The sequence below is a fragment of the Dasypus novemcinctus genome, chromosome 27, assembly GCF_030445035.2.
Source record: "Dasypus novemcinctus isolate mDasNov1 chromosome 27, mDasNov1.1.hap2, whole genome shotgun sequence".
In the NCBI taxonomy this organism is placed as follows: Eukaryota; Metazoa; Chordata; class Mammalia; order Cingulata; family Dasypodidae; genus Dasypus; species Dasypus novemcinctus.
Window position 1 is genome coordinate 3820886 of NC_080699.1, and position 24892 is coordinate 3845777.

A 24892-nucleotide genomic window follows, 5' to 3' on the forward strand; every position below is an offset into this window, starting at 1 on the left:
CGGCTTGCCGTAGTACAAAGGTTGCCTGATGATGGTGTTTTGCTCATTGGCAGGGCCCCCTCAACCCTGGGGTGTATAAAAATCCAATACTGGGTAGCACAAGTGTCCCTCATCTCTGACATGGAGCTACCAACACTGACCTGAGCAGTTGGCCTCCCCAAGGGATTGGTTATGATGGGATCTCTTCCCCTGCTTTTTTCAACTCTGCGTTCATGTGAGTAACGAAATCAGTCATTTTGCTGAAAATCTTTGCTGTGCCTGAGGCAGTGTTCCCAGGATGTACCACACAACAACTCACTCAACAATGGGTTGATTCCTTCCAGAAATGTTTATTGGCTGCCTGCTATGTACTAAGCCCTGTTGTAGGTGCTGAGTACAGTTAAACAATACAGATAAATTCCATACTCTGTAGGTAGTTACCTAAGGGGGTCTTAAAAGTGGGAGCAACATAATTTCCTGATACAGTCAAAAAGATCTAAGCATTGTTAAGTTCTATAAAGGTTAAAAGGATGTATTTTCACAGAAATATTAATGAAATGTAAAGGAAACTCCAACATCTTCAAACTGTTGTAGTGGCATGAGCTGATAATGCTTTCAGAAGTGGATTTTTCTTTTCTGATAAAAATTTGTAGTGATGGAACAGTTCTGAATATCAATTGTGGATTTGGTTATACACATCAACACATGTGACAATATTGCAGAGAACTATTTACACAAATACAATACTCACATATGCATGTACAAGTGGTGAAATCTCAAAAAATCCTGTGGAATTTAACAATTTGAATTTCCTGTTTGTTATATTATAACCTAGTATGTAAGATGTCACCACTGGTGGAAACTGTGATGGGGGGAAGGTAAATGGACATATTTGTATTACATTTGCACTTCCCATGGATCTATAATTATTTTAAAGTAAAAAAACAATTTGAAAAGGGAAAAAAATGTATACATACACTATAATTACAAAATGGAAATTCAATATAACAGATTTGTTATGTAAAATATGGCACATATGGTAGGTAGAATAATGATCCCCTAATACTGCCCACATTCTAAGTTCTGGAAATTGTGAATATGTTGTTTTTGCATGGTACATATGCACTGTACATATGTGACTAAGGTTAAGGACGCTGAAATGGGTAAATTATCCTCGGTTATTTAAATGGGCATGGTCTAATCACATGAGACCTTAAAAGCAGAGAAACTTTCCATATGTGGTTTGAAAAAGAGATGTGAAAAAGCGGGGTCAGAGAGATGATGCATTGCTAGTTTTAAGATAGAGAGAGGGCCAAGAACCCAGGAATGCTGGTGGTCTCTAGGAGGTATAGATTCTTCTTTAGAGCCTCTGGAAAGGAATGAAGTCCTACCAACACTTTGAACTTAACTTGTTAAGATCACTTCCAGGCTTCTGAATCACAGAACCATAAACTTTTGTTTTATACCACGAAGTTTTTGGTAATTTTTTGGAGTAGCAATGAGAAAATAAAAACACACACCAATATGATATTACATTAAGCAGCGATTTCAGCTCTAGTTATAGAAGAATATCTATATACACAGTAAGGAGGGTAAGATATATTGGTTTCTTGCAAAGCAGAGTTTAGAACAAAGGGGATTATCAGGGATAAAGTGGGGCATTTTGCCATGACAAATAGGTCATCATTCCAAGAAGACATCACAATCCTTAATCTGTATGTTCCTAACAACAGAACATCAAAGGGCATGAGGCAAAAGCTGATAGAACTGCAGGGATAAATAGACAAATCCACTATTAGAGTTGGAAATGTCAACCTCCTCTTTTGGTTATTGATAGTGTAAGGACACAGAAAATCAGTAATGGTATAATTGGCCCAAAAAGCCCTATCAATCAACTTGATCTAATAGACATTTAAATTATATTCAAGTCAACAAAAGAAGAATATACATTCTTCTCAAGCACACATGGAACATTCACCAATATAGACTACATTCTGGGCTATTAAGTGCAACTTAACCAATACAGAAGAAAATAAATCATACAAAATACTTGCTCAGACTACAACTGAATTAAGTAGAATTCAATAATAGAAAGATAATAGTGAATTCCCCAAATATCTGGACCTTAAACAATATACTTTTAAATAATACATTGGCCAAAAAACAATTCTGAAGTAAATTTTAAAAGTGCTTTTAATTAAATGAATTTTAAAGCACCATTATGAAGATTTGTAGGATGCAGTGAAAGAGTGTGTAGTGGGAAAAATCTAGCATTAAATGCATATATTAGAAAAGAAAAATCTAAAATCAGTAATCAAAGTTTCCACCTAGGGAAAATAGAGAAAGAAGAGCAATATAAGCATAAAGCAAAGAGAAAAAAGAATGAAAATATGAGCAGGAATCAATTAAATAGAAAACAGGGGAAAAAAAAACAGAGAAAGTCACCAATGCCACATGGTTCTTTGTAAGATCAATAAGAATGATAAACTTCTAGTCAGGCTAAACAAGGAAAAAGAGAGAAAATAAAAATTAACAGTATCAGAAATTAAAATCAGCAATAAGAAAACAAGCAGAATCATTATAAATGTACAGAAAATATGCACTGATACCTCACCAAAGACAGTATACAGATGAAATATAAACATATGGAATGAAGCTCAGTGTCAGTTCTTAGGGAATTGCAAATTAAAGCAATTAGATATCACTACACACATATCAGAATGTTTAAAATCCAAAAAAATCTGATTCTACCAGTTGCCAGAGAAGACGTGTCCAACAGGAGCTCTTTTTCATTCCTGGCAGGAATGCACAATGGTATAGCACGTTGGATTCAATTAGGGAGTTCTTTACAAGGCTAAACATAGTTTTACCCACCAGGATCCAGCATTTGCCCCCTATTATTTACCCATATAGTTTTTAAAAATTACACCGAAACAAAACTCTGCATAAGAATATTCATAAAAACTTTATTCATTATTGCCAAACCAAGCTGTTCATCAACAAATAAATCTTTAAAAATCAACTGTGATATATCCATACAGTGGAATATTATTCTGTGACAAAAAGAAATGTGCTCTCATGCCATGAAAAGATGTGCATGAACCTTAATCGCATGTCACTAAGTGTAAGTGCCCCATCTGAAAAGGCCACATACAATATGATTCAAAAGATAAGACCTTCTGGAAAAGGTAAAGCTGTAAAGAATGCCGAAGAGTCAGTGGTTGCTGGGGTTTGTGGGGAAGACGAGTAGTGCTGAAAAGTTTTTAGAATGATAAAAACTGTATGACACAATAACTTTAGGTACGTGGCAATGTACATGTAATAAAACCCAAAGAACTTTGCGGTGCAAAGAATGAACCTTAGGTATAAAAATAAAAAATAATTTAGTAGGTCTGGAACTCCCAGGACAGCATGCAAACTGTGCAAAACAATATAACTATATAATTTATACAAATCTATAAAACAGCCTTGCTGAAGGCAGGATGGGGGAAGGCGAGGAAAGGTCCTGACCAAGGAACTTTGGAAACAAATACATTCTGTAAGACCTTGTGATGGATATGCAAGGTCCGTAAGACTAGAATCTTCTTGAATTGTCCCCCAAAGTAAGTTCAACCATATTTCTGCAGTGAAAAAAAGGATGAAATGAAGGGGAAGGAAGGAAGGAAGAAAGGAAGGAAGGAAGGGAGGGAGACTGTGCTTCTCTTTACCCTTTTCTTATCTCTTAACTATAGTTTACCAAATATACTCATTTTCCTGCAGGAAAATGGGGATTGGGCTATTAAAAGATATTTGTGGATACATCATTATGCATGTCTTTTGTGGAGTTTTTTTTTTTTGGTGACTTATCAATTTATTTTATTTACATATATACCTAGGATAGGAAATGTTGAGTCATAAGGTGGAAAATGATTGGCTTTTGTGCCAAACAACTTTTCAAAATGGCCGTATCATTTTATACTCCCTTCTGCAATATATGAGATAGTTGCTCCAACTCACCAACGGCTGACATTGTCAGTTTTTTGGTTTCATATTAGCTATTTGTCTGGGGGAGTATGGGTTTTAATTTGCATTTCTCTGGATATAAAATGTGTATGTATATTTTATATATGATTTACTATTTTGGTAGTGTCTATAAAATGTTCAATTTGCCCACTATGGTTTGTTTGTTTTTGTCTTTTTATTATTGCTTTGAAGAAGTTCATTCTGCATACATATAATAGTTCATCTATCTATCCATCATGTATATCTGTCTTCTATCTATATCATCTATCATCATCTATCATCTACCTATTAATATATATAATATTTCTTCATGTTATAGCTTGCCTACTCATTTTATTAATTTTCTCTTTGGCGGGATAAACTTTTATTTATTCTTTAATAATTTTTTGAACTAAATACTTATTTTTTCCTTTTATGGTTAGTACTTTTAATGTTCCATTTAAGAAATTCTTGCTTATCCCAGGGTCATGAAGATATTCTCCTGTGAATGCTTCTGGTAGCTTGGTTGCTTTAGATCATGTATTTGACTTTTCAGTTTTTTGTTCATTTTTTTTCCTTTTTTTTATATGCATGTGTATTTAATCAGTATTTATAGGGGAAAAATAATCTTTTCACCATATTGAAGAGCAGTCATTTCTATATTGAACTATGATCTATTTATTTTTTTCTCCTTGTACTGATCCCATAGTGTTTTAATTATATATCTGCAAAATATGTCTTGATATCTGGGATAGAATCAGCTTGTCATTCTCAAAGTCTGCTGAGGCTTGTATTGGAAATATAGTGAATCCTCAGAAAAGTTTTGGAAAAATTGATACCTTAACAACTTGGGATCTTAAAATCCAGGAATATAACTTCATTTCTCCATCTCTTTGTCTTCGTTTCAACAATGTATTATAGTTTTAAGCAAGCAGTTTGAATATCTTTTGATAAATTTATTCTCAATAATTTAATTTTTAATGCTATTGAAAATTTGATATTTCATTTTCCTATTTAATTTTTTGCTAGTACATAAAATTAAAATCAAACTTCATATGTTGAATTGTATCCAAAAACTTTGTTAAATTTATTTACTATTTATAATTATTGATTGGTAGAGTCTTCTGCATTACTCTGTATTCAAACATGATTTAGGAAAAGTATAATTTTATTTTTCCTTACTAATATGTGTGCTTTTCGTTTACTTTTCTCTCCTTGTTGCTTTAGTTGGAAACTTTCAGTGCATAGTTGAATATAAAATGGTGAGAGCAGATATCCTTTTCCTCTTCCTAAACTCAGAGGGAAAGTTTTTAATATTTCACCTTTAATATTGTGTTGGCCATACTTTTTCCATAGCTGCTTTTTTTAGGTTCAGATAGTGTATACTTCTATCACAGAACATAACATATCTTGTTAAAGCTTATGATAGACTCTTTTGAAAAAGACAAAGAAGACTAATTCTAATACCAAAATAATACAAACTGATCATATTGTCCCATACTATACACTGTTTCCTATGTGTCCCAAAACATGACAACACAACTCAGGGAAATTGTAATATACACACAGCGTTTAATCTCTTGCTACCGCCTTAAGACCTGTGCATTGAAGTCTATTTCATTGGGCCCTGAGATTAAGTGTCTCCTACTCGGTCCCTTTTTATCTGTGCCACCTTCCTAAGGGGCAAGAGGTACGACCAAGGGGATGTACCTACCTGGAGCTTTCAAGTCGGTAAAATTGAGGTCACCTACCTGGCCTAAGTTAGCTGCTCTCAACCTACAGATGCCTGACTTCAGAATGAAGATTTTAAGAAGTGGTATTCAAGCCAAAAAAGTGTTTGAACAGGGGATTCTAGTGTGAATGGTATTAGAGAAGGATAATTATTTATGAGTATGGGTGTTTTATTTTGAATAAGCGCATACGAAATAAAATCATCGGTTCAAGATGACACCAAGAAGACAACAGAGAAAAATTTACACGCCAGCACCATTCAGCCTAAGTGGATAACGATTTCCTGAAAACAGTTAAGTGGCAAGCGGTGGAGAAGGGGAGGAAGGTGCTCATTGCCTCTCAGGGAATGGGCAGCCCCTCTCGGCCTCAGCAGCCCCTTGCTTCCAGCTGGTTACCTAGGGACCCCCAGATGCAAATGTTCTCACTCAATCTATAGCAGGAATCAGAAATGCCTTATGGAGATTGGGCACACGGCCCATTAACCAGCTGTGTATTCTGAAGGCACACAGATAGTTGATGCGCAATCGATGCTCGAAGAATTCTGTTTATCTCAGCATGTGTAAGAAAACCTCAGGAACAGAATGTAATTACCAGCATGGGGTGGACGTGTTCCCACTTATGGTCCGCTATTAGGAGCAAAACATCTTTTCAACTCTTGGAGGAAATACATGTTCATGAGCAGTTTGAGGAAAACATGTTTACAAGCAAAAGGGCATTTTGGCTGGAACTCGTTTGCCAATTGTAAAGATATCAGATATATTATATCTTCTCCGATAGTGGAAGATAGGGCCTCTTTTAAACAAAAGTTTGTCTTATAAATCACAACCCAACCCTAAAATGTCTTATCCACAAATCTTTAACAATTGTGGATTATCATGTCCTACATATTTAATCAACAATAAATTTACTCGTAATTGTGGCAACTAGGTTAGTTACATCTTTGACTTAATTCAGTGTTGTCAAAATGATTATGATTGGGTCCAGTCTTGGCATAGCCAAGGGGGGACTGAAGTCCATTTCCCCAAAATAGTAGGTGACAACTCCATGTGGTTATACTCAACAGAAAAAAATGTTAGCCTTTTTGTGTCATTTGCTAATCTCATGTGGTATAAGGCCAAAGGTGAAACCATTTTTTCTTAATAATATTTTTTTTGATACATACGTAATTTTGGGAAATATGGGTCATTTTATATTCGACAAGCCCTGGTCAAGGGCAAGAACACCTCTCTTCTTGCTACTCTGTGTAAATTTCTGAGCTATCCTTATTGCCCGCCCTTTAGTTAATTTACCGGTAGATGGAATTCCCAGCATCCTAGGTCTAATATTATGGGGAAGTGTTTGTTTTTCTCTCAAATTGCAAGGTTTTGAATTTATCTAGACATCAAAATTTTCTAATTCCCCAAACTACACATCTGTGGGGGATATAATTAAATGACAGTCTAGATTCAAGAAGATTATTTTTCTTTATGAATAAGCATAGCTTCACTTTCCAAACATAATGCAATTACTTCTAGAAATGAGTAAACCTCCCATTTCCCAAAGATCAGTTTTATGTTTCGTTGACTGTATTTCCAGTAGGGATGGTCAGGAGTGTTGGTTCACTATGTTCATCCAGAAATTACTCCTCAGCATATCTGGTAAACTGGAGCTGAACACCATGTTGGTAGGATATATTCAAGCCAAGTCTGGCTATACCTCAGTGAAGGAATTAAGACTCATAATATTTTGAAATATGAAATTGGATGTTGACGAGAGAAATCAGGCCCAGATTCCTGGAACAGAAAAATTCCTTTTTCTCCAGAACGTTTAAAACACCGCCCTTCTCACACTGCCCTGTAGTGTTCACTAAGCTGATTCTTGAGACATACACTTAAAATGGAAAACCCATTGTGTTTCCATTTGAGTTATGGGTGGCTTTGTATAATTGATGTAGCTTGTTTTGCTGGTGCAGTTGTCTATATACCAGAGATTTAACTACGCTCTCATCTGATTCTGTGCGTCAAAAGAGGTTCCAGAGAAGGTGGTGGGCGCTAGCATTTGAGGCCTCTAATCAAACGGCCAGGCATAAATATGAGTCATCAAATCCCCTATAATTTTTTGGCATGAGCAACAAGATATTTAGGAAAGCATAATTATATACATACTGACCAGTCAAATTACCAAATTTCATAGTGTTCCATGAAACTATTCAGTATTTTGGTGGTAGAGACGCTGCTTCATAAATTAGTTAAATAGGAATCATTATTTTTTACTTCCACTTCAAATATACTAATTCCTTAATGTATGTTTAATTTGTATTAGGCATTTTCTTCTGTTTAGTTACAGATAAAAAAAAATTATTTGGCTGGGTGTAGTCTTTGAGGATCAAATTAATAGCCTTGTTTTCCCACTTAGAGGTAAAGAGAATAAAGGCACATGTGAGTAAAACATATAAAATCGTATTCTGTAAATATTTTACGCCACTTTGAACTAAACATACTTGAGGTTATGAGATTTTATTTGGCATCACCAATCTTTTCCCGAGTAAGCACTGTTATGAACTATGTTGAATGAAGTCAAAACTGTCTTCCCTTAATTTCTGTCTGCAATTTCTTCACATATAATTAAAAGTGATCTAAAGTCAGATTCTTGAGTGTTTTTTGTCAAAAAAAAATAAATAATGCAATGCACCATGGGGGAAAAATGTGTCTGTGGGCAACTGTAGGTTTTCCAGTATCCCTGGCGAGGGTTTGCAGTACACTAGTCGTTGCTGTCTGCTGTGGGTGTGTAATTAGTCATGACTGCAAGCACAGGCAGGTATAATCATTTCTCTGCCCAAAGTTTAATGCTCTTTTGTTATTTTGTTTAAAGGAAATATGGGGGACGATCAGTCAGTTCAATTGAATGAGCATAATTTTGAATGGCAAGCAGTTATTGTGAAGAAACCTAGATTTTTAAGTATTTTTGTAAGAAATTAATTTCACCATTAGTGTGATGTAAGAGATCTTAATATTGCTAGCTTCTCACACTTGAGGACCAAAGATTGACAAGTTAAATGTAAGTTGAAATTTTCCCTCCCTTAATGCCATAGCTATTTAATATATTGTTTCCACTCTAAGCACATATGCTCCAGAAGATGACACCATCTCCAAAAAAAGAAGGAAAAAAAAGCTCTGCAATATTAACATTTTACAACAAAATTGTGATCCCTGGTAATGAATATTGCAAATCTCTGATAGTTTATTCTTTTTGCATGTATTATGTGTTATGTCTCCAAAATTTAATTAAAAAATAGCAATATGACAACCTGGATATGCCATTTTTTTCTTGTCTTTGGAAAATTACCCTATTCTAGCCACTATCTTTCCATTTTTTCAAATTTATACAAATACTCCCAGAAGAGTCCAATTTATAGCTATTTTGCAATGGCAACATTTCAAAATCATACAGCTTTGTTGTTCTAGGCCTAGATATTATTTTCTAAATAATAGAATTCTAGTGAGCTGGAACAATCTCCTGCAGCTGATGTTTTAGAAAATAGACTTTTCCCCCGAAGCACAGTTGGAATTGCATCCACCTGTCAAGGATGGCCACGGAGATTATTTCTAAGAATCTATTATCTGTGCCAAGTTTGAAGGGAAATGGATATGGTTCCCTATTCTTTCTCTCATGTTAACTGAACCATCTCTCTGTGGTTGGAAAAGTAGAAATTCAGTAATGAGTTTGTTAGGTATCAGTTTTGTGTGCTATCCAAAAGTGAGTTTTAACTGAATTAATCCTCAAATCAGTTAAATGGGCTTAAATAAAATTAGGCTGATGTGTTTCCTTTGGACACTGAATTCCCTGATATTAAAGATGGTTATCACAGGACAGGTGCTCATTTAAAGCGATGTTATAGCTAAGATGCAAACATTTGATGAGAACTCAATGGATATTTAAGGATCTTTCCAACATTAAAATTTATCTGAGCTTCATGGCCCAAGTGTGAGCCATGAAGCAGAAATTTAGAAGAGGGACAACTCAGTGTGTACAGGATAGAAGAAATCAGAACACTTCTCCCCGTGGCTATCTAAATACCAGTGCCTTGTTTGTTTACTCTCTCAACAGATGTGCATTGAGCTCCTGCTGTGTGCCATACATTGTATGAAGCTCTAGGATACAGCTCTGAAGAAAACATGTGGTGACTGATTTTGTGTAACTTACAGTCTAATGAGGAATACTGATTTCAAACATATAACGTCACAATCAGTGACTTTAACGCACTTGTGACAAACAATCCAAATGGCAAGTAAAGTATGAGTATATATTATCAGGGGACCTGACTTCCTTTCTCAGGGATTAGAAAAAACTTTTCCAGAGGAAATAATGCTTAAGCTGAGTACTGAAATAGGAGTTAGGAGGTGACCAGGTGAAAATGAGGGCAAAAATCAATGCGAAGAGACCAAACTGCCAGAAGAAGGTATTCTTATGTGGAAGGAAATGAGAGTGACTTGGACTGGGGTGAGGATTTATGCAGATGTGGGTTCTGAAGGAGAGTTGAGGTGACAAGAATAAATCCCTCATGTCTATTTTACATGGCTCATTGCCATCAGTAGAAAGAAAATATAATGTGAATAGAGAAACAACTTTGAAATTAGACAGATTTGCATTTGAATATTGCCTGTTTTCCTTACTAGCTTTGTTACTCTGGGTTATTATTTCTCATTTTTAGTGAGATTAAAATAATGGACAGTTGCAGGATTATTGTGAGCACTAGAGATAATCTGAGTAAGGCTTGTTGACAGGTAAAATATCTTCCCTTAGCAGATAGTATTTGTCAGTCAAAGGCATGCTAATGCAAAATACCAGAAATCTGTTGGCTTTTATAAAGGGTATTTATTTGGGATAGAATCTTACAGTTACCAGGCCTTGAAGTATTAGTTACTTCCCTCACCAAAGTCTGTTGCTACATGGTAGAGCAAGATGGCTGCTGATGTCTGCCAGGGTTCAGGCTTCCTGGGTTCCTCTCTTCCCCGGGCTTGTTCCTCTCCAGGCTCAGCTGCCCTGCTCTCTCTCCAAGGCCACCTGTAGACTATCAGGCAACCAGCTTTGTCTGTCTTCCCGGGGCTCGATCCTCTCCAGGCTCAGCGGCTCTGCTCCTCTGTGGGCTTATTTCCCAGGCTTCAGGTCAAAACCCCAAATTCCCTTCTCTGTGGTGCAGTTTCTCTGTGAATCCCCACCCACCAAGAGGATGGGGACTCAATGTCCCACTGACTACTGATATTTCTAGAATCCGTGTTTCTTTCTCATTCCTGTAGGAGTTACTCTTTCTCACCTAGAAAAAGAATGTTTTCCAAATCCTTGCCCATGTCTTAGAGAGAAAGAAGGCAGAAAAAGTCCTGAGCAATTCAAAATCCTGAGAGATTCTGTAAAACTTAACTTCTTTTAGAGAATGCCGGTCTGCTTTTCCGAATGCACATGTGTGATGCACCCCTAGAGGCCTGAGATGCCTCTGTAGAGAAACAAGCCTGCATTCCAATTAGCACCCTTATCGACGGGCAAACACTTGTGAAGACAGCTGGAGCAAATGAATTTTTCAGTGAGGATTACAAATTTAGAGGAGGGGAAAACAAAATATAATGGTATATATTGTTTTCTATGTTTAAGATTATCGAAAGACACAACTTACTATCATTTGGTAGAGGACTGTAAAGCAAGGTCAAATTTAAACCTTTTTTTTCCTATGATTTTTCTTTTTCTAAGAGGCATTGAGATATTAGATGAGTTTTTGTGGTCATACAGGAAGTTAAAATGAGTTACACAACTGTGTTCAGTGTCAAACTACTAGAACATGAAACAAGCAACCAGTTTAAAAATTTATGACAACCGAATTAGTTGTAAGACAAATAGCATCAAGTAACAGGAAACTGAAGGATTATTTTTTCTTGTGATATCTGAAATTTAAGTCAATTTTGAAAAGTTGTTTCCATTAAAATGAAAATGTGTGAACATGAAACATGTGAATATGAATGAAAAAAATTGAATTCTAAATAATTAACTATAATTTTTGATTATCAAAACTTAAATTCATCTCAGTTCTATGCTTAATTTTTTGAGGAACCGCCAAACTGTCTTGCAAACACTTGCAATTTTTGTTTTTTAATGGTAGCCATTCTAGTGGGTGTGAAATTGTATCTCATTTTGTTTTTTATTTGTATTTCTTGGATGGCTAATGATGTTAAGCATATATTCATATACTTTTTGGCTATTTGTATATCTTTGGAGAGGTGTCTATTCAAGTCTTTTGTCCATCTCATAATAGATTTGTTTCATTTTTTGGTGCTAAGCTAAAGGATTTTTTTACATATTCTGGATATTAAACCTTGTTGGATATGTGGTTTCCAATAGTTTCTCCCATTGTGTAGGTTGTCATTCTACTTTCATGAAAAGTCCTTCAAGGCACAAAAGGTTTTCATTTTGATGAAATCACATTTATTTTTCTTTTGTTGTTTATTCTTTGGGTGTTGGCTTGCCTAACACAAGGTCCTAAAAATGCTTCCCAACATTTTCTTAGGAGTTTGATAATTCTGGCTCCTGTATTTGTTTTTGATCCATTTTAGCTGACTTTTGCATAAGGTGTGAGGGGAGACCCTCTATTTATTGCAAATGGAGATCCAGTTTTCTTAGCATCATTTGTTGGAGACTCTTTCCCAACTGAGTGGTCTTTGCCTTCTTGTTAAAATTCAGTTGACCATAAATAGGAAGGCTGTTTTCTGAGTTCTCAATTCCATTCCACTGGTGTATATGTCTGTCCTTGTGCTAGTCCTGTGCTGCTTAGATTACTGTGGTTTTGTATTAAGTTTTAAGAGCAGGAAGTATGAGTCCTCCAACTTCTTTCTTCTTTTTTTTAAAAGGTTTTGGCTATTTGGGGCCACTGCCCTTCCATATAGAATTTAAGATTGACTTTCCATTCCTGCAAAGAAGGGGGTTAGAATTTTGTTTGATTGGGATGTTTGAATCCATAAATTGCTTTGGGTAAGATTGATAACTTAACGGTATTTAGTCTTTCAATCCATGAACGCAAGCTGTGCTTTCATTTATTTGGGCCATCTTTGATTTGTTTTAGCAATGTTTTATAGTTTTCTGAGTATGTGGCTTTACATTATTGGTTAGATTTATTCCTAGACATTTGATTCTTTTAGCTGCAATTGTAAATGGAAATTTTTTCTTGATTTCTCCTTCTGATTTATCATTGCTTATGTATATAAACACTACTGATTTTTTGGGGTGTCGATCTTGTACCCTGCCACTTTGCTGAATTCATTTATCAGTAGTAGCTTTTTTTGTGGATTTTTCAAGAATTTTTGTGTATAAAATCATGCCATCTATAATGTCTTTCTCTCTCCAATCTCCACTTTAATGTTTCCCCATGAAGTTGGATATTAGCTATGGGTTATTCATATATGCCCTTTACCATGTTGAGGAAGATTCTTTCTAATCCTTGTGTTCTAAGTGTTTTTCAAGGAGGGGCACTAGATTTTGTCAAATGCCTTTTCTACAGCAGTTGAGATAATCATGTGTGTTTTTCCCTTCATTCTGTTAATGTGGTGTTTATAATATTTGTTCTTCTAATGCCAAACCACCCTTGTATACAGAGATAAATCCCATTTAATCATGGTATGTAATTCTTTTAAAGTGCTGATGGGTTCGATTTGCTAGTATTTTGTTGAGGATTGTTGCATCTGTTTCAAATGAGATACTACTCTGTAACTCTTTTCCTGTGACATCTGTCTCTGGTATGAGGATGATGTTGACTTTGTAGAATGAATGAGGGAGTGTCCTCTCCATTCAAATTTTTGGAAGAGTTTGAGCAGAAGTGGAGTCAAGTATGCTTGGAATGTTTGGAAAAATTCCCCTGTGATGCCATCTGGTCTTGGGATTTTTTTGTTCAGAGATATTTGATTACTGATTCTATCTCTTTACTAGTAATTGGTTTGTTAAGATCGTCTATTTTTTTCTTGAACTAGTGTAGGTAGTTTGTGTATTTCTAAGAATTTGTCCTGAAGATTATCTAAGAATTTATTAGCATTAACTTGTTCATAGTATCTTCTTATGGTCCTTCCTGTTTCAGTGGGAGCTGAAGTAATGTCTCCCTTTTCAATTTCTGATTTTGGTTATTTATATTCTTTTTATTTTTGTCGTCAGTCTGGCTAAAGTTTTATCAATTTTATTGATGTTTTCAAAGAAATAACTTTGTTCTTGTTGATTCTCTCTATTGTTTTTGTTTTCTTTTTAATTTATCTCTAATCTTTGCTGTTTCCTTCCTTCTGATCATTATGGGCTTAGTTTGCTCTTATTTTTCTAGTTCTTCCAGTTTTTTCTAGTTTTTCTAGTTCTTCCATATTGTCCCCTCTACCCATGGAACAAGCTGCAAGTCCCTCCCTTTTGGATACTCACAGGATTCCGTTCAGCCGAGTGCCCAAAGGAATTGTCTCTTAATCTAAAGGCTCCAGGAAGATGAACCTTCTGTGTCATGGGCACCTCAGCTCTCATCTGGCGCAAGATTCCTTGATTTTGGAGACCATGCAGTAGCCTTGATACAGTCCATGTTTTCCCAGTTCAGCTCATCCATTTTGATATTTTGTATAATTCCAGATAGGACACTGAGAGGTTAAGATATTTAGAGAGCATTCTTTCAACCATAATTATTTTAAAAGGCTACCACACTTGTGAATATACTTAAAGTAGAACATAATAATTAAATCATATAATCTATTCGAATGTTTTAAAGGCAAAGATTTACTAGTATTAATATTTTATTCTCATGTTAATTCGTATTAACATTTTTTCTGTTTTTTTGGGGGGTGTTCTTTTTCAAATTATAGTATACATTATTACTGGAGTCCAATCATGGAAGGATTTAGTAAAGAAAGGAATTCTTAAGTAATTTAAAATGCAGAATGTATTTAAGACTCAGCGAACTGATACTGAAAGGTAGTTCTGATTCTAGGTGGTGCTTGGTGTTAGCATCCATCTCAGCCCTTCTGCATCCTCATTTTGGGACTGAATAAGTATTCGTTCTACCTCTCCTTTTCCCTCCTTCCCTAGCCCTGTGTACCCTGTCTATATCAGCTCAAAAAGGCTTGTCCAAGGCATGTGTTTCCTTTCCTTTCTCTTCATTTTGGAAAAGAAGCCACATGTTAATTTCACAACCTGTAATGCAAATTTTTTCTACTGAAATTCTTTACTCCTCTGTGACATGGCAACAGTATTTTACTATCTTCCTGAAATATAGAATGAAGCTTGAAGTAAATGAGAAAATGTTCATACCAAGTAGAGAAGTCAAATAACTGGCTTAGGTCATTCACAGAGAAGACTCAGAATAACATGGAAAGAAATGTTTTTGTCAGTTCATATATCTGCCACATGCCTGGCGATAAAGTTAAAGACAAGAAGGCTGGATGGGTTTTGGATGGTTTAAAAGAATGGAAGGGAAGACTGATGTTGAGTGGAAAGGGAGAACATATTATATATCCTTCTTTTAATGAAATATCTGCACTTGAGTCATTTGAGGAGATAGACACATGAATTCAGTTGTGTATCCAGAAATGAATTTGTCACAAGTGAATGCAACAGAGGAAATATAGGCATTGACGCGCATGTAAAAGTATATAGAAAGTTTATATTTTGGTGAGGAAAAGGGATGGGAAGAGTTCAAATATGCTTCAGAATTGATGCTTCAGAATTCTGCCTTCAGCCAAAGGATTATAGGTCCCTGCTGAATGTTCTGCACCACATTATCTTTTAAAGCAAGATGTAACATACTTAGGTGCATATTATAAGTTGTTATTACTGTCAAAAGCAATGGCAGGAAAATGCAGAAAATGTATTAATATAATATTTTAAAGTCCCAAGCCAGTTGTGAGATCTCAGGTAATCCAAGTACCAGTCACATCCTAATATAGGACGTCTCCCTGCCTGCATAATTGCTTTGTGTAACATCAATTCTTCCTACCCCTTGAGAACTTGGAGGATTCCAGAATTTTGGGGGGAATTTCCAGCTTCCAAATCCCTGGACACAGCTTAGTCTTAGCTGCAATACTAGGTTGCTGAAAATATGGATGGCCTGGGACAAAACTTACCTCTGGGTAGCTTGATTAAATATATTAAAATAAAATTACTTTTTTACTATCTAGTCTATGGTGAAGCAAGTCTCCCACAATGAGAGTTTAGTAGGAACTGATATTGGATAGGATTGAGTTTGGTTTGGAATAATCTAACCTACTCAGAGGAAATACCATTTTAAGGGAAAAAACCGAGACAATGCAAAATTTAGCATTGAAGGTCTGTATATTGACAGTTTACTATGGTCAGATCAGTAGACTAGGCACCCTGAGTGTAAAAATAAGTGTGTGTATGTGTGTGTGTAATTTCAGAACTCTTTCATCTCTAACTAGCTGAGGATGCAGACATTTAATAATGGTGTCAAGGCAAAATCTCTTGATGTGAATAACTGTGGAAGTATGAGGAGCAGTGACGAGAATTGATCCTTAATGATGCTGGGTGTGAACTGGATCTGAAAGTATGGCAGAAGTTTGATAGACAGATATGTAGAAATGAGCTGAGAGGGGTGCGCTCTGGCCATCAGCAGACTTCTGCTCGGCTGGATTAAGAATGAAGAACGATCAATAGAGAAAGTCCAGAGAGATCCATGAACTAGTTATTGTGGAAGTCTCTAAAGGTCTGGCAGATTAATTTGGAGATTAGAATCATTAGAGTTTTAGTTTAAGAATACAATTGTAGCAATGCAAAGGGTGAATGGTGTGAAAGAAGTGGGGGATGGAAGTATGAGTGAAGGAAGGAAACTAACATTTATTTTCTAGAAGGAGCCTAGCTAGTTCTTTGCAAAATTATATAAACTCCTTTAATTCTTATATAAACTTTTTTGGAAATATTACCATTACTAAAATAATTTCAAACATTATGATTATTATTATCCACCCCTGATTTGGGGAAAGGAAATGCATCTAGAAAGGTGACCAAATGGTAGAGCTGGGAGGTGAATCATGGAGTTTGGTCACACAGCCCTCACAAAACCCGTCTCTACATCCTTTCTAAGTTCAGATAACCAAATTCAGGAAATAAAAATCTACTTCTAAAGAGTCAAATGCCAAGTGTACATGAGTGCCTATAACACACAAACACACAAAACAAGGAATTAGCCTGAAGACAAATTTTCAGCCATCATGTTTATATTACAATAGAGTTTCAAACGATCTTCGTTGCCATTGCTATTTGGATCATCAATTCCAACATTGCAACATCCGTGTAGAGGATACATCCAACACCCTGACCTCTTAAATGCTTTGCCTAATCCTAATAAAACTTTCTTCTCCTTCACTGCAGCCACCTCCTTCCATGCTCTTACTCTAAACCAGAGCTTCTCAACATCTTCCTGCAGCAGGTATTTGCGCCATTATTGAGATACAGGTGTGTCCCAGATTCTGATACTTTCATTTCCATGGGCAGCAGCCTGGAGACTGAGTTTTGCTGCCCCTAACTGAGAGAAACCTGTCTCTGACCTCAGATTACTACATGTACATTTCCATTTTATATGTGTGCCCTACATAGAAAATATTTAGGAAGCAATTGCTTAGTTTTAATAACTTCACCACTTCCCATCCTATCCTCAAACCAAATTTCACATACTTCCTGCTCACTCATTCTACATAACACCTTACCAATTTTTAATCTCCACTGAGTTCACCTCAAGTTGACTCCTCCACATTTCCCATTGTCCTTCTATCACTACTTTACTCACCACATTAGATTCTATGGTCCAACACTGTGATCACTTCCTTGAATATATCCAAAGTGGCCTAGCCCCACTCTCCATTGTTCTCCCATGACAATATTTCAGCCCTGATTAAAAGTATCTGAGTTTAGCTAAAACATAAAAGACAAAGAGAAGCTCATGTCTCCCACCTTAAATAAATGGCCATGAGCTACATATGGGTCCACAGACCGTTTAGCAATCTCCCTGCATTTCCCAGTTACTTCAGTTGCCCTCATTGAGTTGACCACACCTCATCTTCTATACTCAGAACTTCAAACTCCTTTCCACTTTATCATTTACTGTTGTTGTTTTTGTCGGTTCCTGAGTTACTAAGGGATGAAAAGCTACTAGAAGAGATCTCATCTTCATACACCCATCTCTACTAACCTTTTAAGACATATGTGCACTAACTTTGTTCCTTTATAATGATGAATTGTTTTGGCTTCTAACAAAAAACAGCCCCTTTCCTTTGCATTGAATACTAAACACATACCACTGTCTTTGAGATCATATCCCATTGGGATCATATATAGTAGCACTCATTAACAAATTCTTGATGTAAATATCAACCATCAAAGATGCTCCCTTGACTCACATTTAGAGCTCTGTCATGCTCATATTCTCTTTTATCTGTCGTCACTTCACCGCCTCCTATTCTCTTATCATCTTCCCCACCTAGAATTATTTTCCTTCAACCTAGTACAAAATCAACCTTGATATGTCCTCTATTATGTCAAAGATCAACTATCATCTTTAAATTCAATTGATATATTTGTTGACTCTCTCTTCAACCACTAACTCTGCAGGAAGTGTACAATGTAACATTCTCATGGTTTGCTTTCTAATTTAGAGGCAGATATTTTCATTTTCTTTTTTTCTTCTTGCTCCAGGTCCCTTTTTCTGAACTCTACGATATGCAATTGTGCAGGGCTTGATGCACCTCTTCTCTAGTTCCAATTTCTTTTGTTGTGTCTATTCCATCTCTACTCTATGGCATTCTAGCATTCTACAGTGGTACCTTGGTACTCATCATTAATTGGTTATGGGAGTACCAAACAGTAAGTACCAAAATGATAAATACCAAGTTTTTTCCATAAGGAATAATGCAAATAAATTTAATGCAATTCCAAACCAAAGGCAATGCACATTCTTAAGGCAATATGTGAAAAAATATGGTTGTATATCATTACTTTACAGGAGAAGTAACCCTAAAAATTAATAAATACTTAGATTAAATAAACTAAAAACGTCATTTACATGGACTGAGAAGAGCCCATGGTGGGAGGGGAGCAGTGAGGAGGGAGGTCACATGGAGGGCTGCCTGGAAGGAGAGTGTCCTTCCAATAGAACGTCGGCACTTGAACTTCAGGCGTTCTCTTTTCTGCCTTTTTTCAAATTGCACCACAGGCTCTGACACATTCTTTGTCACCTTCGCTAAAAATGTATCCAATAATGATTGCTTCTGTCTTCTCCTCAGAATTCCTCAAAAGTGTGAAATTATTTGGTCATTCAATAAATTCCAATTTCTGCTTGTCAGAGCTTTGTCTGGATGGTGCTTTTCCACAGTTTTGAATTTCTGCCCATTTTCCACACATTTCTTTTATCAGAGAACTGGGGACATCCTCTCTTACCTCCTTCTCACCTGAAGAAATCTCTTCAGGACTTCTTATTGCTGCTCCTTCTCTCCTTCTTGCAGCTCCTCGGTGCTGAGCTCTTCACGATGTCCCTCCACTAATCTTCAGCCTTAACACCATCGACCTCCAGACCCACGGACTGGCCCAAAGATACAATATCTTGCACAACTGTACCCTCTGGACCTGCGGACTTAACAAACCCTTCAAGGTCTCTCTGGGTCACAGCTTCTGGCCACAGATTCTTCTATGCCATATTCATTGTCCTATAAGAGACTTCATTCCAGGCCTTATCTACAAGGTTAAGGCAGTGCAGGACACTGAAATGCTCTTTCCAGAATTCTGTGGGGATCAACTGGATGATAGAGTGATCACAAAGGACTTGGGAAAAGTGCCTTGATGCACACCTTTTTGGAGTTTGAAATGACCTGCTGGTCTGTGGGCTGGAAGAGAGGAGGGGTGTCGAGGGGCAGCAACCTCACAGTGATGCAGCTGATCTCCTCCAGCCTCCAAGCCTGGAGGGTGGGCAGGCACATTGTCCAGAAGTAGGAGAACTTTCAGAGGCAAATCTTTCTCCAGCAAATATTTTTTCATTGAGGGATCGAACACTTCATTTATCCACTGGGTGAAAAATTGCCTCATGACCCAAGCTTTGTTGTTTGTCCTCCATATCACATGATGTTTGCTTCTTATGACATTTTGCTTCTTGAAAACTAGCAGGTTTTCACTAGGATAGACCAGTCGAGGCTTGAGTTTTAAGTCCCCACTAGCATTCCCACACAATAGAGCGAGCCTGGCCTTCATTGGCCTGTGACCTGGTAATGTTGTCTCCTCTTCTATGATGTAGGTCCTACTTAGCATTTTTTTCTATAAAACTCAAGTCTCATCACAGTTAAAAATTTGGGGGGGATAAAACCCTCCACTTCTATGTAGTCTTGATATTTCCTGATGAATTTATCAGCAAACTTTTATTAGCACTTACTGCCTCGCCATGCCTCATGACACTACAGATGCTGGGCCTCTTTTTTAAATTATCAAACCAGCTGTGGCTGGCCTTAAAAACGTCAACACACATCACTCAGTTACAGTTTTTCTTTCTAAAGATTGGCACACAACACTTTTACACATCATGGCTTGCAATACACCATTGCCCGGTAAACTGCTTCTCATTTATGCAAATACCAGCTTTTCAACTTCCCTGAGAGTTTTGGAATGCTGCTTTGTTACTGCTTTTTAATTTTTCTCTCCTCTTCCCCCCTCCCCCAGTTGTCTGCTCTCTGTGTCCATTCACTGCATGTTCTTCTATGTCCACTTGCATTCTTGTCAGCGGCACCAGGAATCTGTGTCTCTTTTTGTTGTGTCATCTTGCTGCGTCAGTTCTCCATGTGTACAGTACCACTCCTGGGCAGGCTGCGCTTTATTTGCATGGGGCAGCTCTCCTTGCAGGGGCATACTCCTTGTGTGTGTGGCTTCCCTACATGGGGGACACCCCTACATGGCACGGTACTCCTTGCGTGCAACAGTACTACACGTGGGCCAGCTCACCACATGGGTCAGGAGGCCCTGGGTTTGAATGCTGGGCCTCCCATATGGTAGGTGGACGCCCTTATTAGTTGAGCTAAATCTGCTTCCGTGTTACTGCTTAACTCCTTTCACAACATCAGCCTTTTTTACCACCTCTTTATTCTTAATGATAGTGAAGACCATTGTTCTAGGCACATAATATTCCCTAGCAAGATCAGTAATGTGAAATACTACTCTCATATTTACCTATTATTTCTTTTTTTTGTTTTGCTCAATGGTGGTGCAAAGTGAGTTTCTTTCCTGCTCAGCACTAATCACTGCTTATTTTCTTAGGATCCAAAATGAGTAAAAAAAAAAGACAAAAGTACACAAAATGACCACAGAAGCTAAGATAAGTTAGGATGTGCACAGGGCAAGAGCTACTGCATGACTGATATGTGACCTTTTGTTTCTACTGGAAAGGGTAGCATGTCACAAGGTAATTGATACCAATAAGTTCTAGCTTGTGCATTGAATACCAAAAAATGAGTGCCATGATGAAATTTTCATGTCAAAATGTTTCGAGTACTAACTTCAATGAGTTTCAAAGTGCTTGCACCAAGGCATGACTGTATATCCATCTTTGACATCTCCCTTGAGCTCAAATCTATAGAAAGCTCAAAATCAACATATTCAATCCTGATTTCTTCTGTAAATATCCATACCTTCCCAATTCTGCAAATGACACCATACTCTCAATTACTCAATCCTGAAATATTGAGTGATCATTTTCGCTCACATCCTATATCTATTCCATTAAGTAGGCTGTTCAGTGGCCTTAAAATGTTAAAATATATCCTGATTATAACCCACTTCCTGTCATACTCAATGTAGCTATACTATGTCATATCACCATTATTTTCATAATTTCTTGCCTGACTATTTCAACAGATTGAAAATGGTCAGTACAGTTCTAGATTTTTCTACTTATATTTTGTTCTTTCCTCCTTAGTCAGAATAATCTTTCTTTTTTAAATTCTCTCTTTTAAAAAGTATTTTAATGTGATTTAGGTAAAAAATATAAATTTCACTACTCTGAAGTGTATATCCTAAGGAATGTTTATACAGGTGTACAGGTGTAACAACCACATATTGAAAGTACTGAAAATTCCTAGCACAACATACATTTCCCTTGTGTCTCAACTCAGATGGTAACAGACACAAGAAGTAATTTCTGTTGGGAAGTGGATTTGGCTTAAATGATAGAGTGTTTGCCTACCACATAGGAGGTCCAGGGTTCAAACCCAGGCCCTCCTAACCCATGTGATGAGCTGGCCCATGTGCAGTGCTGATGTGTGCAAAGAGTGCTGTGCCATGCAGGGTGTCCCCCACATAGGGGAGCCCCACACGCAAGGCATGCGCCCTGTAGGGAGAGCTGTCCCACATGAAAAAAGTACAGTATGCCCAGGAGTGATGTCACACACATGGAGAGCTGACACAGCAAGATGATGCAGCCAAAAGAGACACAGATTCCTGGTGCTGCTGACAAGAATACAAGCAGACACAGAACACACAGCAAAAGGACACAGAGAGCAGACACCTGGAGTAGGGGGGAGGGAAGGGGAGATAAGTAAATAAAAAATCTTTTATAAAAAAGGAAGTAATTTTTGTTTTAGCTTCTATTACCACCAATTATTTTGCCTGTCTTTGAACTTCACATTATAAAAGATTTAATATTTTCTGTATGACTGCTTTTGTGCAATATAATTTCCATGAAATTCAGAGTTATGTTTTGATAATACATCCTACTGCTTCCCCCATTTCTCACACTGAAGATACTTCAACATATCACCTGCTAGGATTTTGTTGATTCTGGTTCTTAAATTTAGGTCTTTGATCCAAATTTAGTTTTGATAATTTTTATATAAGATGAGTGGTAGCAGTACTCCTTCTTTCTTTTGAAATTGGAGATCCTGTTTTCCAAGCACCATTTGTTCAAAAGACTATTATTTTCCAAGAGAATGGACTTAACACCCATGTCACATACAGTTGGCTATACATGTGAGGGTTGGTTTCTGAGCTCTCAATTTCATTCCACTGGTCTATGTCTGTCATTGTGCCGGCACCATGTTGTTTTGATTATTGTGGCTTTGTAATAAGTTTTAAGGTTGGGAGGTGTGAGTTCTCCAATTTTATTCTTCTTTTCCAAGATGGCTTTGTTTATTTGGGGCAACTTCCCCTTCTATTAAAGTTGAGAATGGCTTTTCCATTTCTGCAGAGAAAGTTGTTGGAAATTTGTTTAAGATTGCATTGAATCTATAAATTGCAATGGGTAGAATAGACATCATAACAATAATTCTAACCCATGAACATGGGATGTCCTTCAATTTATTTAGGTTTCTGATATGAAGGCATTCTATTTAATGTGAGCATTTAGAGACATAAATTTCCCTTTCATCATTGCCTTTGCTGCATCCCATAAGTTTTGGTATATAGTATTTTCTTTTTCAATCACTCAAGGTATTTCCTAATTTCCCTTGTAGTCTCCTCTGTTACCCATTGCTTGTTTAAAACTATTTCACATATTAGTAAACTTTCCATTTCTCCTTCTGTTATTGATTTCTACCTTCATCCTATTGTGGTTGGAGTAGATACATTGCATGATTTCAATAATTTTTAATTTATTGAGACTTGTTTTGTGATTTAACATATGGTCTATCCTGGAGAAAGACCCATGTGAACTTGAGAAGAAAATGTATTCTGTTGTTGGGTGAAGTGTTCTCCATATGTCTGCTAGATCTAGTTGGTTTAGAGTATCATTCAAATCTTTCATTTCCTTATTGATCTTCTGATTAGCCATGCTATTCGTAATTGAAACTGGTGTATTAAAATCTCCTACTAATAATGTACAACTATCAATTTCTCAATTAAAATCTGTTAGTATTTGCTTCATATTATTTTGATCTCTGCTCTTAGGTACATACATATTTATAATTGTTACATCTTCTTGTTGAATTGACCCTTTTATTAGTATATAACAACTGACCCTCATAACTGTTTTTGACATAAAGTCTATTTTATTTGTTATTTTATAGGTACCCCAGTTCTCGTTTGGTTTCTACTGGCTTGGTATTCTTTACATTTTGTCTCTTCCAGATAGCATATAATTGGGTCATGTTCTATTCATTTTGATTGGAGAATTTAACCCATTTATTTACTTTTAAAGTCACTGCTGATAATGCAGAACTTTCTTCTGCCATTTTGCTATTTGGCCTTTTTAGTCTTATCACTTTTTCTCAAATCTTCCATTAATGCTTATATGCATATTTATTTGATATTTTGTATTGTACTATATTGAGTCCCTTCTCTTTTTCTATCTGGGTATTTTTCTTATGATTTCCTTGAAGTTACCATGGAACATTATAAATTTATAACAATCATATTTCATTTGACACCAACTTGACTTCAATAGCATACCTATATACTTTTCCTAAACTCCTTCCCCCCAACTTTTTATTTGTTGCCACTTATATCTTTGTACATTACATGTCCAAAACCATAGATTTATTGTTACTTTTTAGGTATTTGCATTTCAGTGCTTATAAGAGGTAAGTAGAGTTACTTTCCAAACTATACAATATAATAATACTGGCTTTTGTAGTTATCCAAATGGTTGCCTTTACTTGAAGTCTTTGTATCTTTGTGCTGCTTTGAACCATTGTCTTGTGTGCTTTCCTTTCAGTCTGAAGAGCTCCCTAGCACTGCTTGCAGGGCAGGTCTAGTGGTAAGGAACTTCCTCAGCTTTCATTTATTTCTGGAAATGTCAATCTCTCCCTCATTTTTTTAAAGAAAGTCTTACAAGATATAAAATTTTTGGTTGGAATTTGTTCTCCTTCAGCACTTTAAGTATTTCAACCCACTGTCTTCTTGGCCCCATGGTTCCTGACGAGAAATTGGCACTCATTTTAATTAGAACTCCCTTGTACATAACATGTTGCTTTCCTCTTGCAGCTTTCAGAAATCTCTCCTTGCGCTTTCTATTCAATAGTGTGCTCAGTCAGTATATGATAGGGTGTGTTTTTCTTCATGTGTATCCTTTTTGGTGTTCTCTGCACTTCTTGGATCTGCATATTCTCATGCTTTGCTAAGTTTGGCAAGTTCTCTATTTCTTTCAATATTACTTCTGTCCATTTCTCTCCCTTTTCTCTTTCCAAGGCTCCCGTAATATATAGATTGGTGTGCTTCATGGTGTCCCAGAGGTGTTTTAGGCTAT